Genomic DNA, 13,990 nt, shown 5'->3' with positions numbered 1-13,990 from the left:
AACACCTGATACAACAGGTTGCTGGAGTCTGAAGCAGGAAGAAGCAGAGGGGAACTCCTGAACTATCTGACAGCTTGGCAAGGTGATGCTCAGATCTTAATGTATATTTTTGATGCAAAAGACCCCAACTCAATGCCTCAATGGGGGTGGCAAGTGATGAAAATGGAGTGCGTGTAGTTTGCAAATGGTGGCTAGTTTCTGGAAACACTGTGAGGTCCTCGGCTGTGGTTTTCCTCTCACTGCACAGACTCTGAGCACGTCACACCTTAAGCTTGAGCTCGGTCAATAAAGTTGTCATGTAATTATCATCAACTGGTCTTTAATTATTAATCGTCACCTCTGGGGCTGTCTGTGGACTGAGTGCTGTATTTCATCTGAAAGTGGGACCCAGATTTGACAGATAGCAGGAAAGTGTGGAGAAAATAATCAGTGCCACCATGAATAATTGAGCTTTAATAATTTTTGCTGCATTTAGAAATCATTTCCCACACTTGTTACATGACCGAAGTGCCTGAAGTCAGAGAGTGGATCAGACTCATCTCATACTTGATGAAACTCTGCAGCCTAAATGAGAGCAAGGTACAGATATTCCAGAAGGAAGCTTGTGGAAGAAGAGTTCAGTGAGAAACATGTGAGTGACCACTGTCCACCTGTGGTGTTATCGGACACACAACACCACTCAATGAGGAAGCTCTTCAGACACTGAGATTGAGAGCAGGCTAAGGACAGGACTGTTTCTTTTAGAACTTCTTCACTATAATTTATTTTAATTAAAAAGACAATATTTTAATTATAAAGACAATATTTATTTATGGTAGATAAATGAAAAAACAAAGTAAAAAGGTATATAACAGGAAGGGTAAATACCCCCCTTCTGTCCACTCTGACAAACAGAATGGACTGCCGCGCAAAATTTGTTATGGATATCAAAAATTGATTCTGTCGCAAAACCAAGAGGGTATGAAGAATTTTTTCCTTCCATAATGAGGCCTTTTGAGGCAAGAAGAGCAGAATCCCCAGCTGATCTGAAGAAGGCTTGAGAGAGCAGAGCAAGGAGACTGGCTTGGGGTTTGTGGTTGAGGGAGGGCACGCTGAGAGTTCCACCTGTGGGCAGGGGCCACTGTGGCTTCAGTCTCCCACTGGTGCCAAAGGAGGGCTCACCCAGGCTTTCTCATCAGCCTGCCCAGATGGGGGGCAGAAGGAGAAAAGAGAGAGGTGAGGCTTAAAGCTGTTAGCAGTCACACATAAAAAAATGGAGTCATACTCTTTATTCTATTTCTTTAGATTTCTTATTCCAGGAGGACAGTTGTTTACAGTTTCTTTAGCATACATCCAGATATTTTCTGTGTATGGATAAAAATGTTCTTACATGCAGTCTTTATCTTCATCTGTCCATCCATCCATCCACCCATTCACCCATCCACCCATCTGTCCACCCATCATCCATCCGTCCGTCCATCCATCCATCCATCCATCCACCCTCTTTTAATGTAAAAATGGCATTCCATTACAGGTACCATTCTGAAGTTCATCTTTCCACTTAACAATGAGTCTTGAAAGGACATTGATCTACAGCCTCCCCTAGTTCCCCTGATGGCTTCCTGGTGTTCTGTGGCCCATAACGGTGGCCATTTGGGGTGACTCCATTTTCTTCCATCACAAACAATCCTTGTACCACTGCCCCTGTGCAGGTATGCTGGTGGGATATACTCTCAGAAGTGTGATCACTATGACACAGGGCATGCACGTTATGAGTTTTGATGTATATTGTCAAATTGTCTTCCAAAACTCTGCTCTAGAACACTCCGCGACCAACAGGTTATGAGAATCTCTGTTTTCTATTACCCGTGTCTATTGGGGTGGGGAGGGACATTAAAAACAATCTGCCTATTTGAAATATAAGAAATTGTAGCAGAATTAGTTTATACTTTTCCAAATATTTATCAGTGATTTTTATTTCTTATATTCTGAACTGCCAGTTTTTCTCAAGTCAATCATTCATTTCTTATTAATTTGTAAGAGATCCTTTCTATGATGCATGTTGCGAATATGCTTTCCAGTTAGTCGTTTGACTGTTTATGGAATCTTTGCTCTAGAGAACATTTTCATTATTATGAAATAAAATTTAACAGTTTCATCTTTTATGATACTGCTTGTTTTATTATATTTAGAAAGTCCTCTTCTAATGAAAGCTCAGGTTCTTTTTATTACTTATGATTTTGTTCTAATAGTTTTTAATTCTTATACCTAAATTGATGCTCTAACAAGAATTTCTTTTTTTATAAGGCATGAAATAGAATTCCTAACTTTATTTAATTACTTAGCAGGTTGTCTCAATATCATTTAGACATTATTAATCTTTTACCTGGTGATTTGAAATGCTACTTTTATTGTACTAATCATTTTGATTAGTACATTCTAATTATAATTAGTACATTCTAATTCTAATTAGTACATTCTAATTCATTTCTGGATTCTGTATGTTTTATATTGATCTACATGCTGATTTCTCTCCTGTTTCACAGTTTTATTTACTGTGCTTTACAATATATATCAATTTCTAATAAGGCAGCTCCTCTGAATTACTCTTTAGTCAAAGCTTTTTAGGCAACTAAAAAAATGTTTATATTTCTGGAAGATCTTTAAAGTCGTTATGTCATGATATATAAATCATCTCTCTACCATTGAATGTTGAAGATTCTGTTGTTACTTAAATTTGAAATGCATTAAAAATGTAGGTTAATTTGGGTAGAATTGACATCTGTATATAATTGTCTTTTTAGCTAGAACAAGATTTGTTGCCATTTATTCAAATTTTTTTTATGATTTTACATAATGTTTTAATTTTTTAATATAGGTCCAGTATTTTTCTTAAGTTTATTTATAGATATTTTATAACTCTTCTTTTGATAAACTGAATTGTTTATTCCTTTGTATTTCTAATTGGTCATTTGTTTTAAAATAGGACAATTATTGATTTTGTATTTTAAATTTATTTTTATATTTTTGTATCATTTATTTTCCAGGTATACAGTTATGCAATCTACAGAGTAATAATTTTCTCCTCTTCCTGACGTCGCCATGCTCTTGCTGTGTGACCAGGGCACGCCTTGCACCATGCTGAGACTCCACTTCCTCATCTTTGAAATGGGAAGATGTCTACCTGAAGGAATGCTTGAGGGGAGAGACTAGCACAGCTAAGAAGCAGAGCTCCATAAATGATGAGGAGCATTTCCCTGGGAGAGGAAAGCCCTCGTGCTCCTGGACAGCCACATCTTCTGGAGGCTCACACCACTTTCTAGGAAGCGCTGTGGGCTTAGCACCGAGCATCTTCAAGGCCAGGAAGAGAGAAAATGGAGAGACGCAGTGGGGAGACATCTGCTGTCATTGGGCTCCATGCATACGTCTGTTTTTACCAGGGATTTGGAGTGAGGAGGAAGCTAGGAGACACAGGGAGTGTCCCTTGAAGAAGGGGATGATGTTGGCACGGGGTCCCCTTTTTTCTTTATGGGGGCACTATTTATGTGGGCCATATTCCTGTTTTACTGAACAGAGATGATGAGGAAACAGTTGATTGATTATTCCAATACATGAGTTAATAGCAGACGTAGGAAAACCATCGACTTCCTTCATGCAGCTCTGGGCAGTTCTGCACCAATACTGGGAATTGATTGGTTTCCGTCAACTGGAGGGAAGACACAGTGAACAGATTGGGATTGATCCTGTCAGGACACATTTCAATTGCAAGAGCAGGACTCGTGGCTGCTGAGGGCTGTTGGCCTCCGTGTCCGTCATTCATGGATGAGAACGTCACGCTCCCAGGCCTGGTGGAGACACACGCAAGTATCCCCAGAGCTTGGTCATATGACCAGACGTTTTAGATGGGTTCTGAGTTACTCACAACCTTCTCTTTAAAACTACAGAGACGACACTAAAGCAGGATTTTCATCTTTTTTTCTGCTACTGTGACCTTTATTTTTCAACCCAACTCGCTCTGCTCAGCAGGACAATCTGACAGGCAGGCAGAGCATTGTCTTAAGGGGCTCCTGCTCCCTGCGATTCCTCCCATTCCTTGTTCCGACATCCCATCCATCGGCAAGTCCCATTGACTCATATCCAAAACACACCAGACACCTGTCTCTCTTCGTCTGTTTGTGTCCCCAAAGGTACAGCCACATCAGCTCTTGCCGGGACCACTGAGCAGCCCCCGACTCTCCATTGTCACAGCAGCCAGATACATTTTTATGTAAACACTCAGACCACATTACTCTTCAGGTAAGAGCCTCCCATAGATTTCCATTGCCGCTGGAAAGAATTCCCAGCCCTGCACCTCATCCTCCCCGCTTGTAGCTCTGGCCTCCTCTTGTACCCCAGGCATCCGCCCCTCGCCCTCCAGCCACACAGACGGGCCGCCCCTCCCACCTGCCTGCAGTGTTCTTGCCCAGGATCCGCCCGACTCCCCTCAGAGGGACCTTCCTGCTTCCTCCTCTCCCAAGTCCCTCTGCTTGCTATCAGAAGCCGTAAGCCCTGAGGGCATCTGCTGTGGGTCTGGGCTGGCACACAGTACGTAACTCAGTATGTGGTGACTGAGAGTGTGAAGACACGTGTCCCATGGTGTCATCTTCCTACTACCCTCGCTTCTCAAATTTCATCTTAGTGCCTTCCCTGATGACTGGTTTTACTAAAGTTCCGGACACTTCTCTACAAGTGGCCTGGTTCCTCTCCCCACGTGTTTGTGTTGAGTTCACTTCTGCTTCCCATGCTCCCACTTTCTGCCAAAACACCCATAGGAGGCTCTACAAGAATTTATAATCTGGGTCACGTGTGAAGCACATGACATTACAGAAGAAACGCCTCCTTCCAACATCAGCCGTGGGCATGCGGGCCCATCTGGATCAGAGGCAAAGGCCACACTGGAGACAAGACCATGGAGGCCTGAGCCTAGAATAAAAGCAGGAGCTCAGGATGCCTGTGAAAGAATAAGGAGGAGACCCAAACAGCGTGCTGTAATGAGCAGGTGCAGCGACTCTATGCCCTCCTAGTCCTGTACAACAGACCACTCGCCTCGACTTTTATCTCCTGAGTCCTCGCAAGATTGTTTTTCTGATGAATTAACACGTTAATGGGCTTGATTAAGTACTCACTATTTTTTTGGTAAAGAGTAGAAAGAGCGTGAATATGTCTTTCTACTTCCAATATACAAATAAAGATGCTACAACTCACTTTCTGTCCCTATAATTAAATGTGTTCATAAAACTTATTTTATAATTTCATAACATACTCTGTGTATAATTGCTGCTCCTTGGTCTATAATTTTTCACAAAAGTTTACCTGATAATAATATATTACTACAAAAAATTATTAAATGCCAGTAAAAGTGAAAATGTAACAGACAATTTATTCAGAGAATTTCTTCGAAGTGCAGTTGATGTGGAATGGAGACAGCTCCTCTGATGGTGTTGCATTTTTCTCGTACGTGTGTGTGTGTGTGTGTGTGAGTGGATGTGTGCGTGCATGTGGTATGCATGCCTGCGTGTGCATGTAGTATGATGCACATGTGTGTATGTGTGTGCATGTTCCTGCACATGTGTTTGTAACAAGGCTGAGATCTGGAGCTGGAAGAGCCTAGCTTGTGATCTGGGCCGAGGTTCTCAGACGTGAGTGTGTTTCAGTCACTGGAGGGCTCGTGAGGAGATTCTGGGCCCCACCTCCAGAGGTTCTGACTGAGCAGTGCCTGGGTGGCCCCAGACATGCCTTTCTAGTAAGTTCCCGGGTGACTTTGCTGCTGCTGGTTGGGCCCCTTACAGAACTCTGCTCCATGCTCACGGTTATGTTTATTTTTGATCTTTGAAATTGAAGGCAATAGCTCCTGCCCAGGTCCCGTCAGGCGCTGTCACGAGGATCACCTGAGTTAGTTGTTGGGTGAGGTCTTATGAGCACAAAGTGCTCCGTGGAGGTCTCTGTTCTGGGAAACACTTGTTTGAAAGGACTCGCAGCAGATGAGTAAGTATACCTTATCATTCTTCTCCTGGACCTTTGGGGGAAAATATATGTTGACCCCCAAACAGGTGCTACATCCCCTCCCATGGCTCCCAGTGATATTCACACAATAGATGCTCCATAAATATCACCCACATCCACTTATGATCAAGTCTCCTAATTCTAACAGTTCATCTGCAGATGGGGACTGGGCAAAAGTGATCAAGATGCGAGCCTTTCTTTTCTGTGTCTCAGCGCTGTCAGACTGCGAGACGGTGGCGCACACTGGTGTCTCCAATTGGGTGAGCTGGGCGACAGCTGTCATGAGCAGGGCTGACCACATTGTCCAGTCTATAGTCCGGGGGACAGGGTCACCCTCTCGCTGATATAGAGATGTGGATCCTAGAACCAAGCTCTTTGGAGGGCCCGTCTTAAATACACATGGGATGCAGGGGTTTAGATGGAGACAGCTCATTCTGCAGTGGGCGGACAACCTGAAGGTGACCTTCACGACCCTGTCTCCTGGTCTTGGAGCCTTTGTTCAATCCCTGACCCTTAAGTGTGGCAGGACCTGAGACTTGCTTCCAGCCAATAGAATGTGGGGAAGGGGGCCAGACATCACCCTTGTGGTTGTGTTATCTTACAAAAGGCTCCATCTCAACACACTGGAGAGAGAGAGACTCTCCCTTCCAGCTTGATGTAGCAAGAGGCTGTGCTGCGTGACCCCACATGGTAAGGAAGTGTAGGTGGCCCTAGGACCTGAGGGTAGCCCCTAGCAAGGCCAGCAAATCTGGGGACCTCAGTCAGACAGCCACGGGGAAACAAAGTCTGCCAACATCCAGAGGGAATGTGGGAGTGAATCCTTCCCCCATCCAGCCTTCAGATGAGACCTCAGCCCACGGACACCTGGATTGCAGCCTGGCGAGACCATGAGCAGAGGGCCGAGAGAAGCTGTGACCAGACTCCTGACCCACAGAAGCGGGAGTTAACAAATGTGTGTCGTCTTCAGCTGCTAGTCTTGTGGGAATTTTTTATGCTGCAATAAAAAATAATGAATACAATTACGGATGCTTAGAATTTCATCATTAGATATTTATTTCTTTACATGAGCCAGAAGGGGACTCTAATTATTTGATAATGATAAATAGCAGTGACATAGCCAACACTTTAATGTTTTAAAGTCATTTATGTTCTCACATGAATAAATTTTATCCATTCCTACCCTTATCCTGAGAGCAGGTTGGAGGAAGAGAGTGAGCAGCCAGGAGGGGAGAAGGGATTAAGTACAGAGGAAGATGAAGACCTCAGGGCTTCTCCTCTGCCGCTCTGCCCCAGGTAGGTCTGAGAGCAGGGAAGGGACAGGATGGACCTGTCTGAACCCAGTGCGGACTGTCTACCCTTCCTTCCAGGGGAAAGGAGGAAGATTGACTTAATGATTTAATGACTTGGCATTCACAAAGGTGGTTACACATTTAAAATAGGAAGTCCGATGCACTTCATCATGGCCAGTGGATGGGTCTAGACATGACAGCTGCCCCTGGGCTCTGCTTTCAAAGGAGGTCAAGCAATTCTGAAGTCTCCCTCCCAGAAATGACAGAGAAAAACAGCTCCATACCAGGTTTGCTGGGGAAAGTGCTATTTTTAAGATCAGTGCTGGTGTGGATGAAGCTTCCCAGACAGTGTGGCCCATTTTCCAGAGACAAGTCATGTCCAGAAAGGGAGGGAGGGGTGCAGGTAGGGACAGAACGGACCCCGCCCGAGAGACTCAGAGAAGACTGGTTTATTTTGAAATGGTTGTGGTCAGCTTTGCAGGACCCGGTCCCTGTCCCTCAGGCGGCCCTCTCGACTGGACAGCAGGGGGAACGTGCACCAGGCAGGGGAGGCCCAGGATGGCATTTGTCTTTGGTAAAAGATTCAGTCACATGAGGTCTGCCTGGAGTGACCAGCTTGTGCATGTTCCTGGAGTTTGACGGGTCAACACCATTTTTGTGCCAGTTTTTCCAGGAAGATAAAGTAACAAAATTAATAAGTAATAAAATCTAAGTTTCTTTCCTTTTAGCTCAAGAGGAGAGAATGAGGGAAACACCGTGTGAGAGAACAGCTCTTCATCCATCTGGGGTGAATCTATAAACCGTGGTGTTTACTGATTTCCAGGACACAGTGCATTCTTTGAGACAAGAGCAGAGAGTCAGGCACAAACTCTTTTTTTATTTGTAGATGTGTTGTGCCTCTTTTTCTTCACTCAGGGCAACCTGAGATTGAAAATATTTCTCTGTGTCACACTGTGGACGGTTTTCACTATGAAGGGACCGTTTCCCCGCCCATCCTCTCTCCAGCTCTGGAGCTGCTTTCCATCCTTAGGAACTGCCGAATGCTCCCTGTGGTTGGACCTGTGGTCTAGGATCTTCATGCAAGATTAATGCGGAAGCAAACTGGAATTAGTATCCGGGTGGGCTGCTCCACGGAGCCGGCTTTTAATGGGCCCTCCACTTGTTCTTTACAATTATGCTTCCCTTAGTTTCTGGATCCAGAGATCCTAAGGAAGACCTTTCCATCCCTTCTCCCTTTTCTCCCTCATGCCCCCCTCGCCCCTCCAAAGGCAGCCCAAGAAAATGGTCCCACTCGCTGCGCCTCTCATTGACATGCCTACAGGAAATGATTACACATCATTACATCGCTTCAAACACAATTTCTAGCCTTTGCAAATCCCATCCCACTAGCGTGAGGGGTAATGGGAACTGTCTCCTCCACTTACACTCGCCCTCCCACTCTCTTCTCAACAATGGACCATTTATGTTTTCTCTTTGCAGGAAATAAAAAAAATCCTGTGTGAGATACGTAAAAATCAACTTAGCAGGTAATACAAAATAGGAAGAAAAATAACTCTTTACTGTCTTTACATGTGCTGGTCACAGAAAACTATTGAAAAAAAAATCTGTCCTAAACTCTCCAACCCCAACCAAATATGTGTAATCTGGGGAAACTTTTATTTAGGGTTTCCAGAAAGTGTCCCCGTTTCTGGAAAGCACAGGCAGCCCGCGATGGGGGCCAGGATCCCCACCCTGGTTCACCTTCCTGGCGCCCGCCCTCCGGAGCAGCCTCCATTTTCTCCGTCACTGCCACTTGCGCCTGTGTGACTCTATCAAATAACCATTTGTCTTGAAGTCTTGTCTGAAATAATTTGAACTGCCAAATCCTGAAATGAATAGGTTTTGTTAACATAAAAGGCTAAGGGACTGGTTGGAAATTTTAAAGAGCTCCCCGTCCCCAGGTCTTAACGGATCATATTGTTTGGCTCCCAGGCACTCTTTGTCAGCGTCCTTCTGCCTCAGTGGGCGCGGGATGATGGATGGTCTGGCTGCTGGAGGAGGAGAGAAAGGCTGGCTGGCCAGGTCTGGGAATTGGCTAAGTACTTCTGGGCGCTTCGACCTCGCCGTGTCTCGCAGCGAGTCGGCCGCCGTGATTTATAAACGGGGGTGGTGATGGATGATCTTTTAAGTGGACAGGGCGGGCCAAAGCCTCGCCAATCGGAGCACTCAGACGGGACTCCCACTTGTAGCGAAGAGTAACAGCCTCTGCCCGTAGGCATCCGAGGCTGCTCCTGGGCAGCGCACAACATCCGAGTCTGGGGTCCACCCATTTTGCACATGGGTCCCCTGGCCCAGGGTCCTAGTCAGTGTCCGTGGTGGATGAAAACGAAAGATGAGTGTGTGAGGGAGGGGGTGCCTTTCTTGCAAAATCAGAGGGCGGCTGTGGATGGGGCCCCAGACGGAGGCCAGGCCCACTCCTTGTCAGGGGCCTCCGTCCTCCCGTGCTAGAGGTCTTGCCATGGCCGTGGCTCTGGGAAATTTGCCCAGGATTTGCCCTTGTTTTGCGACCCCCATGACCCCTCTGAGGACCCTGGTCTGCTGCTGAGGAGCATCCAGCTGAGTTCCACCCCGAGTCCCTTGCCCACCCCTCCTCATCCTCCTGGCTTCCTTCCTTCTGAGCTGGAGCTGAAACGGCAAATGTGGGCCCACTGAGACCCACTGGATGGTGGCAGGAACTGGACACACACCCTCTGGGCCGAGCACCAGCTCCATCCAGGCCCTCCTCCCCTGGGCTCTCTCTTGCTCTGGGGACAGGGAAAGTGTGGGCACATCCACAGGGAGAGGGTGAGGCCTGGCCTCCACAGGAAGGAGGGCACCAGTGTTGGGGACGCTCTGCCTGGCGGTTTCAGTATTTGTCAAGATAATGATTACAATTGGAGTCAGCCTTGCTGCCGACTCATAGATGGAGGGGGGCGCTGCTGCGGAGGGTGAGCAGCGAGCAGATCAATAGCAGAAAACAAACTTCTGCTGAGAAAAGAGCTTCCGCGTCTCCCCAGAGGGAGATTCCAAAATCACTTCAATCTGTTCTGAACTCCAGGGAAAACTTCAGTGTGTCTAAAGGAGGAAGAGGGTAGAGAAATCTCAAAGGCAGACTTTCCACACCTCAGTTATAATGAACTGAGCCGTTTGCTCTGGGACTTGTAATATCTTTCTCAAATGCCTTTTGTGAGGAACGGAGGTGCAACTAAGGAATTATCCTGCAGCTCGGGTATCTGTGGATAATTAGCATCCCCTCTGGCTAAGCGTTACTGCAGCCATTGCCTTTTGCAAAATGTAAAAGCGAGAAACTCCGGCCACTTTGCACAGGGAGAGGTTTGAAGGGCGGGTTAGAAACTTCATGCCAGGATTCAACACCGAAGAAAGATGCTGGTGGAGACCTCGGGAAAAATATCACTTATGCAAATGTGTTTCTGTCCCGAGGATAAGAACAGAACTGGTGAACAGGAGGAGCCGTCCCCACTTACCGTCTCGTCCTTTTTCCCGCAGAGATGAATTTTCGTTTTCTGTCACAGGGTTATGAAGGCAACAGAGAGAGTATTAGTTCAGAAGCATGTTTAATTCGTGGTTCCAACAGCCTACGATTGTCTTACTCTCCTTCTCTTGGACTGAGAAGGGGGGTCCTCCTGGCTGGCTCTAGCAATGGGGGTGCTTCTTCTCTCTTCCCAGTTAGGGCTTTGATTGAACGTGTCTCCTCTGCGTTGTCTTTGTTTTCTCCCAGATTTTTAATTTAAAGCAGGTATTAATTTTATAATGGAAAAACTGATTTAAATTGTCAGTGAACTTCTCGTTGTTATTTCAGAAAGAAGGAAGGGGTTGGAAGATGAAGACAACAGTGTGTTGGCGGCATTTGGGCTGCCCTCCAGAAGGATCCTCAGGTTCTGAAAGAATTTAGAGGGTCCCCTACTTCTAGAAACTGTGGAAAGAGATGAAGCTTGGGGTCAAAATTACATGCCAAGTTCTATCTTCACACATCCTCACCATGTAAATTTGAGCAAGTGGCCAGGTGTTTCTGGGATAACAATCGCGATAACTAACGTTTCTCTGGCTCTTGCATCCCCCAGCACTGTTCTGAGCCCTGATGCACATAATTCTTCTTTAACCCTCATGACAACCCCAAGAGAGAGGCACTCTTCTGATAGGAGAGGAAACAGAGGCACAGAGAGCACTAGCAATGTGCCAGGGGTCGCACAGCTATCAAGAGGCAGAGACTGGCAACCTGACTCCCTACATGAGCTCATGTGGATCTGCCCCGAGGTTGTTGTAAGAATTGATTAAGACAAGTATGTGACCTGCCAAACGCAGGGTCCTTTCCTCACAGCCAGTCGGGTAGCCCAAAGAGCCTCAGTTAAGTTAGATAGCAGGTGACCCAGCAGTCCGCTAAGTGATGGTAATTTGTGGTGAAAATACTTCTGTCATCGAAGCTTCATGACGTGCCACTTGGATTTACCCGTGAAGTTCCACTTCATTCCTCCATGAATCGTGGTCCTTCAATCAAATGAACACTCCGTGGCTTCTCGTGAGCAAATGATCTAGACCTCATCGGTTCCTCTAACCCGGGGTGCTGTCACACTTTCTGAGGAGCGATAGGCTGAATATAATACACAGCCAGTTCATCCTGCTGGCTCAACTTGGCTTTCTAAAGGTAAGTTAAATGAAAATACAAAACCTAAACCAAAAACCAGAAAAAGAAAACAAAACCAAAAACACAAAAACCACCCTGGATTTACGATTGGCCCACAGGACAAATTTGAATTTTCCTCACCACGCATAAATCACTCACAGCTGAAACTGCTTCTTCCAGTCTCTTCGCAACTATCAAATTGTAGACTCATTTGCTGTACCTAATGGGAAAAAGAAAACCGAGTCCACATTGGGAGAACAAAGGCTGTCTTTATAACAAAAGTGTTGTACAACATAAAATGGTGTGGGTAATTGACTTTCTGGGGGAGATTATTTTGGGAGAGAGCAACGTTTATTTAGACCCCACATCTGCAGCAGATACCCCGTGCTTACAGAAACTGCTGAAGCATCTTTGAGAAGTTTATTTTGCTACGGGTTGTTTCATCTCCAACCAGTGGTAGTATTGATTTCCCTCAGTGGATTAATTATCAGAGGCCGTTTCAGACTTCCTTGAGATGGACGGAAGGAAAAATGATGTTTTCATTTCAGTGAAGCCTGTTGGCAATTGTGCTTATGTTTCTCTGCAGCCCTGGAGACGACGAGTCAGAGCCGTGCCAGAGAAGGACCGTGCATGGGATTATTCATTTTATCTGTGGTCTCAAAGTCATGGCATGGTCTGCGGACTCTGTAAAATGGCTTCCCGTGGTTCTCAGCTACTATTTGTAGAAGGAGCATTCAGCCCTAGGGAGAAAGGAAGAGAAATTATGGAACTGCACAGACGTGGACGTCTGGGTTATTTATGGTGCAACCGATGTTCTGACAGTGGGGAGATTTAGATTGCTAACCGAGACAGAGGGCTCTTACATGGGTGACGGGGCTTTGTGCCGTAGGAGCTTGTTTAAAAGCCACCTAAGAGCACCAGGACGGTGAAAAGTTCTTTGAGAGTCACTTCGATAGACTCTGAGACTCTAGACAATAAGGACGAACAGAAGTCTTCAACACCACGTCTGTCCTGCCCCTCTTTTGTATGAGCTCTCTGAGCTGCCCGGTAACAGCAGTAATGCTTTACACTGGGACATCAACATTGACTTTCCACTACGTCAATGTGTTTCTCGTCTCCTTTTATCCACAGAACACCTCTGAGTGGCAGATAAAACAAAGTTAGGAATTTATGCCATGTTTCCACCACTAAAAATCTGGTGGAACAGGAGTTGGGGGAGAAGGCTGAGTTTTCAGGCAAGTCACAGGATTTTTTTCTGGTGTTCCATGGGGCCTGAGACATTTTCCAGGACAGCCTCACCATAGAGAGAGTTTAAAAGGAACTTTCAGAGGTCTTTTTCCTTTATTATCATCTTTATTTTTTTCTTAGTATAAATGTAATAAAATGTAACTATAGACATGTCATTATGTTGTCAAATAGAAATCAGACAAAAGATGGAAATAAAAAATAATGTGTGTGTGTGTATATCTTACCCCCTAGATGTAATCACTGTTAATAATGATATGTTGTCTCTATTTTTTTCAGATGTACAATAGCAAAAATGTAGCACTTTTTACATTGCTTTATAAACGTTTTCCATTAGGGAAAAATACATTGAACTTATCCCCTATGATTTTTTATAACATAATTTCTCAAGGCTGCAAAGTGTGCCTGTTTCATTGTTTATTTTTCCTTAAGTCTCTTCCCTGAGTTGATGCGTTTAGGGTGTTTCCTGTTTTCTATTCAAACATCTTGCAGTGAATATTTCTAGAGCTTGTTCATGGCCGTCTTAGGATGCACCTGCACGGGGTTGTCTGTTAGAGGTCCAGACGGTCCCCTGGCCAGCATGGGGAGCCCTGCATCCTCGGCCAGCCCAGGTGGGGCAGTTCCCTCTGCACCGGCGGGCGGGAGAAGCACGTGCTCTGCTCTCTGTTCTGATGTAGTTTCCAGTCCGAGTGTCACGAGTGGTGTGGACGGGCACTTTTCCATTATTAATGCCCATTAGGATTTGTTTAAAATTTTTTTCACGAGCTGACTTTTA

The sequence above is a fragment of the Diceros bicornis genome, chromosome 20, assembly GCF_020826845.1.
Source record: "Diceros bicornis minor isolate mBicDic1 chromosome 20, mDicBic1.mat.cur, whole genome shotgun sequence".
NCBI lineage: Eukaryota > Metazoa > Chordata > Mammalia > Perissodactyla > Rhinocerotidae > Diceros > Diceros bicornis.
The sequence above is the reverse complement of the archived record's forward strand: the minus strand, read 5'-3'. Positions refer to the sequence as shown.